The 6,324-nt window shown below is 37.8% G+C and overlaps 1 non-coding gene across 1 annotated transcript; it reads right to left on the bottom strand.

The window, feature by feature from the left end:
* Positions 1 to 5,923: 5,923 nt before the first annotated feature.
* On the bottom strand, positions 5,924 to 5,997 carry TRNAN-GUU. Its single transcript has one exon. It is a non-coding gene; the product is annotated as a tRNA-Asn (tRNA).
* Positions 5,998 to 6,324: the final 327 nt, after the last annotated feature.

Raw genomic sequence — 6,324 nt, forward strand, 5'->3', positions numbered from 1 at the left:
TCCAAATCGTTATCGACATAGACCAATACTGATACCGATTTGGATTACTGAAACCTTGCTACCAAGTTCATCAACTATCCAATCAAGCCTAGCTTGTGGTGATGATTAGACGAGGCTAGGGCTAGCAAGTATTTTTTTATTTTTTTTATGATAACGAGGGATATCCACGCACATTGGCCCGACTAATCCTCAGGGCAACAGGACGACCACCGCACCTACTGTTGCAATTAACCAATTATCACAGCAGCCAACTGGCTTGAGATAGTGTGATGGCTGGCCAAGGTGAGAGCCGTGTCGCAATTTAAATCTTATTTCAATTGCTTTTAAATGGCATGAAATTCTGGTATTATTGTGGTCAATGAAACAAACCTTCAAAGCGGGTCCACATAGCTACTTAATTGCCCTACATTTGTGGGTAAGGATGTCAAAATGGAACTGAAACCGAATATCGGAATTGAAACCGACCGTTTACGATCGAATTGAACCGCACCTCAGAAAAATGATCCAGTTTTGACTTTATAGGTTCTTTTTCCGGTTCGGTTTTGACTTTCACCACAAAACCGTAGTTCTAAACCGAATAAGAAACTGAAAAAACCGAATAGAAACCGATACCTCTTACTTTAATACTAACCCATGCATCAATTGGATTAATTAATAACATATAATTAATTTAATAAATATAATTATTGCATCAACTTGAAGCATAAAATAAGTAAAATGTCATGGGTTAACTATATATTATATTTGTTCAAATATGAATTGAAAATTATGGATGATGTTAAAATAGATTAACAAAACCCTACTTTTTAATAGAAGAAATAGTTTACTTATCATGTGAGAGTGAAGAAAAAGAAAAAAATGGAAACACAAAGAATAGGAAAGGTAAAGGACGGGTGAAGATGATAAGTTTTTTATTTTTATCACATAGGCATAGAAAATATGATGAGTGAGGGAGACCGGGAGAGAATGGGGAAACACGGGAATATAAAGGCATTGGAAATCAAGGTTGTTTTCATTACTATTTCCCAGAACGACACTACACAAACCGCATGTAAACCGATTGTGAATTGGATAACGAAAACCGAATAGAAATCGGTAAAACCGGACCGTATGCAAAATGATTCTGATTTTGGCTAATTCCTATCCGGTTCTGTTTTGATTTCATTTTATCAAAATGTAAACCGTACTGCAACCGAACCGAATAACCAGAACCACACCGTTTGACATCCTTATTTGTGGGTGGTCGGAACAGAGTCACAGAGTTGAAGGAAAGAGGGAGGGGGCCGGGAAGCCAGAAAAGGAGCGAGGGAATGAGAGCGCGGAAGGGAGAAGGAGATGCAGAGGGAGGACAGGGGAGGGGAGGGGAGGGGAGGGGAGGGGAGAGGGGAAGCCAATGCCTGGAGAGGAAGGGGGAGGGATTTGGTGCAATGACTTGCAAAAGTGAATTTACATTAAGGACCTCTTATTCCAACTCAGAAAATATATTCGTGAGGATAAAAAAAATTAGAGTGAAATGAATTGCTTCACTCTTCATAGTACGTATAGGAGAACCCTTGCACCACATGATATTCCTCATATCATCGTCTCATATCCTTAACTTTTTATTCCATGAAGCCCAATCCAAACTTAGATCCCTTTATTTTGTATTCTCTTTTGCCTTTTTTGATAGAAGCCCTTTATACTTTGTATTCGAATGTCAATCTAAACTTAGTTGTTTCATAGATCCTAGATGGAATTCCTTTGTCTGGTTTTGGTAGGATCTCTAAAAGGTGGGGTTCTCTCCTGTTATTGGAGAAGGGAAATTTCAATTTAAATGGAACCTCAAAAAAGTCCTAGCCTTTAGTGATGTGTTCTGTGCACATGACATAGCGAAGAATCTAATGCTTGGAGAGGAAGGGGAGGGGATGGGAGAGGGGAAGCCAATGGCTGGAGAGGAAGGGGGAGGGATTTGGTGTAATGACTTGCAAAAGTGAATTTACATTAATTAACGACCCCCTATTCCAACTCTGAATTCGTGAGGATAAAAAAAATTATAGTGAAATGAATTGCTTCACTCTTCATAGTTTGTATAGGAGAACTCTTGCACCATATGATATCACTCATATCATCTCTACCATAATCAGCAATCGTATCCTTAACTTTTTATTCCATGAAGCCCAATCCAAACTTAGATTTTGCCCTTTATTTTATATTTTGTATTTTTTTTTTTATTGAAGCCCTTTATATTTTGTATTCGAATGGTCAATTCTAACTAGATTGTTTTTCAGATCCAGGTGGAAATCTTTTGTCTGATTTTGGTAGAATCTCTAAATGGTGGGGCAACAACTTTAAACATTGCTGATACAACTAAATTTGAAGAATTTAGTATTGTTCTAATATTGAGGCCAACACTCCTATTGGGGATGGCAACTGAACATATGCTAATTTCTCTCCTGTTATTGGAAAAGGGATGATTCTACTTAAATGGAACCCCCAAAAGAGTCCTAGCCTTTAAAGATGTGTTCCATGAGCCTAACATAACGAAGAATGTAATATACATATCTTAATTTATTGAACTGGGATGGGATTAAACTTTGTTTTAAAGAAAAAAAAAAAAAAAAAAAGGATTCTAAGAATAATGTCTTCATTGGAAAGGATACATAGCTCTGGGTTATTTATACTTATTGTTTCTCGGATAAAGCATGAATCTGGGTCTACTTCTATTTATATGCTTGATTCTATGCGTAGAACCAAGCATATAATGGACGAATAAGTGCATGTTCATCTCCCATATAGACATCCATAAACGAAAATTTATCATCTCAAATGCAGTGCGTTACCCAATACACCACACTTAAGAATCCAACCGTCCACCCAGCACTTGAAAGGATAAAAAGACATTAGTGCCCATGTTTTTACGGTTGGATTCTTAAGTGTGCCCTTGAGAGGATGAAGGATGACCTAGTTCTAGGGATGTAAACGGATCAGATTCGGCTTGGATAGTGCTATATCCGCATCCGATTAGCTTTCGGACGGATTCGGATAGTGCTAAACGGATACAATACGAATACAGATCAGATATTTTATCCTTTTACATGTAAATATAGCTTTTTGGATAGCTATAGCCTATCCGTATCCGTTTAATTTTCGGATGGATTCGCATAGTGCTAAACGGATACGGACACGAATATAGAAATGGATTTCGGCTATTCATTTACATCCCTACCTAGTTCTCACAATTCATGAATGCTGAAAAATGAAAAATGGGCCAAGCAGTAACAACTAACAAGAAATCTTTCCATGTATTTATTGTGAGAAGGTGAATGCAAAAAACTGTTACACATTGTTTGCATGACATTTATTTATAAAAATTGCCTAAACCCCCAAATTCTCACAACACAAATAGACTGCTTGAACCCCCAAATTTTCACATGACCTGGTAAGCACCAAAAATAGATTGGCACATAATAACAATCAATGATCTCTTTAATTGTTCTTCTTTCTTTCCGATCTAAACTTAAAGTGTTATGTAAGACATTGGAGAAAACCAACAATTGTGAGAAAAATCAATGATCTCTTTAAATGTTCTTCTTTCTTTCCGATCTAAACTTAAAGTGTTATGTAAGACATTGGAGAAAACCAACAATTGTGAGAAAACCAAAACAAAAAAACCTAGTTTTTTTTCTCTCCATACTAACCTTACAGTGTTATGTAAGACATTAGAGAAAAACTTATATTATCGCTAGAAGGAGGGCTTGAGTCCTATAGTCTTTTCTTTCTTTGAGAAATTGGTCGCTTTGCTCCCTTACTTACCTTATTGCTTTCCGATCCGAGCCTACCTTTGCTTAGGAAGGGGATTCTTATTTGTACAAATGGTACTTCGAACTTGGAACGAGCATGAAGAAATTAACGATACTTCTTTATCTTTTGAGTTGTTCTGCCGGATCGGTCGCTCAAGATCTTTGGTCTCTACCCGAACCCGATGAAAAAATTGGGGCCTGGTTCATTTTCTATTCCGCCTAGTACCGAAATCTAATAGAAAGATCTAGAATCATCCACAAATCCATCCCTGACAGATCCACATCTTATGAAATAGAAAGATTGACCACTCTATTCGAGCATATGGGGACATGAAAGAAATCATCCATGTACAAAAATACCCTATCCCTTGATGGTGCTTGCTAGATCCACATCTTTCAGGGTCTTTGATTGCTTCCCTCATTCATAATGAACCCGATGAAATCACATGACTTGGTAAGCATGGCACATAATAAAATCAATGATCTCTTTAATTGTTTTTTTCATTCGACTAAACTTAAAGTGTTATGTAAGACATTGGAAAACCAACAATTGTGAAAAATCAATGATCTCTTTAAATGTTCTTCTTTCTTTCGATCTAAACTTAAAGTGTTTGTAAGACATTGGAGAAACCAACAATGAGAAAACCAAAACAAAATAGTTTTTCTCTCCATACTAACCTACAGGTTATGTAAGACATTAGAGATAGAAGGAGGACTTGAGTCCTATAGTCTTTCTTCAAGATCTTAGAAGGATTTTTATTTTTGGTCTCAACTTACAGCATGAAGAATTAACGATAATCTTTGAGTTGTTCCGGATCGCGCCAAGATCTTGTCTCTACCGAACGGATGAAAAAATTGGGGCCTGGTTCATTTTCTATTCCGCCTAGTACCAGTACAGACCCATCTTATGAAATAGAAAGATTGACCGCCAGATCATAACAGTAATCATCCATGTACGAAATCCTATCCCTTGATGGTGCTTGGCTAGATCCACACTCTTTGATTGCTTCCCTCATTCATAATGAAACCGGGGTATACGTAGATTCCTTGATTCACCACTCTATTCGAGCATTATGCGGAGTGGGATTCAGAAGTGAAAGAAATCATTTTATCTACTAACAGTGGCCAAATTGACGTATTACCCAATCATGCCCCCATTGCCACAGCAGCCCGCTCTTGCCTCAGCCCCTCGATCTCAGCATCTTTAGCGCCAAGGGTCTCTTTGGAGCTTATCATCCTGTTTACGGAGTAAAGATGTCAGGAGATGAAGATGAAGGTCTGTTTGAAGACAATGCCAAGAAATCCAAAAAGAGACTGCTGCTTCAGAAGTTGGGGAGAGGGATGCTTACTAGGTCCAAATTCTCACAACACAAATAGACTGCTTGAACCCCCAAATTTTCACATGACTTGGTAAGCACCAAAAATAGATTGGCACATAATAACAATCAATGATCTCTTTAATTGTTCTTCTTTCTTTCCGATCTAAACTTAAAGTGTTATGTAAGACATTGGAGAAAACCAACAATTGTGAGAAATATCAATGAACTCTTTAATTGTTCTTCTTTCTTTCGGATCTAAACTTAAAGTGTTATGAACCCCAAGGGGTTAGCGGTGGTTTGAGGGACATGAGACTGCTCGGAAGCGAGGTCTCGTGATCAAACCTTTCGCATAATTTGGGCCACCGCCTAAGGCTCACTAGGGAGGTTCGTGCGTGGTGCGGGGTCATGTACGAGCCGGGGATTTATGCCTAAAGTCGATACCCCTCGCTAGGAAAAAAACAAAAACACTTAAAGTGTTATGTAAGACATTGGAGAAAACCAAACAAAAACTAGTTTTTTTCTCCATACTAACCTTTTAGGTCTCGTGATCAAACCTTCGCTGCTGCATAATTTCTTGGGGCCACCCGCCTAAGGCTCACTAGGGCCCAGAAGCTCCCGGTTCGTGCATGGTGCGGGGGTCATGTATGAGCCCAGGGGGGATTTAGTCGGCCTAAAGTCGGATACCCCTCCTGCTAGGAAAAAAAACAAAAAACACTTAAAGTGTTATGCAAGACATTGGAGAAAACCAAAACAAAAAACTAGTTTTTTTCTCTCCATACTAACCTTACAGTGTTATGTAAGACATTAGAGAAAAACTTATATTATCGCTAGAAGGAGGGCTTGAACCTCCGACCTTGTGGTTAACAGCCACACGCTCTAACCAACTGAGCTATTCCAGCTGATTATTAAATAATTACATGCAAGTAGTTATATTTATGTTATAACTCTAAGATTAATCACTCTTCTTCACGTCTATTAAAATAATTATAGAAATCATTTTGCCTTCTCTTTTACAATATGATAACACAAGGAAAAAAAGATTTGCGTATTTTCATTTCTTTTTTTATAATTATGGCCTATAAATCTGTCAAAGTAGGGATAATTTGAGTATTATCATTTTTTGAGGGCTTAATAGTGATTAAGTCATTATGAGACCTTCCAATGCTAGATGATTGGCATAGGAATGTTCTCGTAGATGGTTTGGTCTCAATCACTGCATTTTGAAG

Source organism: Telopea speciosissima, chromosome 9 (genome assembly GCF_018873765.1).
Source record: "Telopea speciosissima isolate NSW1024214 ecotype Mountain lineage chromosome 9, Tspe_v1, whole genome shotgun sequence".
Classification (NCBI taxonomy): Eukaryota; Viridiplantae; Streptophyta; class Magnoliopsida; order Proteales; family Proteaceae; genus Telopea; species Telopea speciosissima.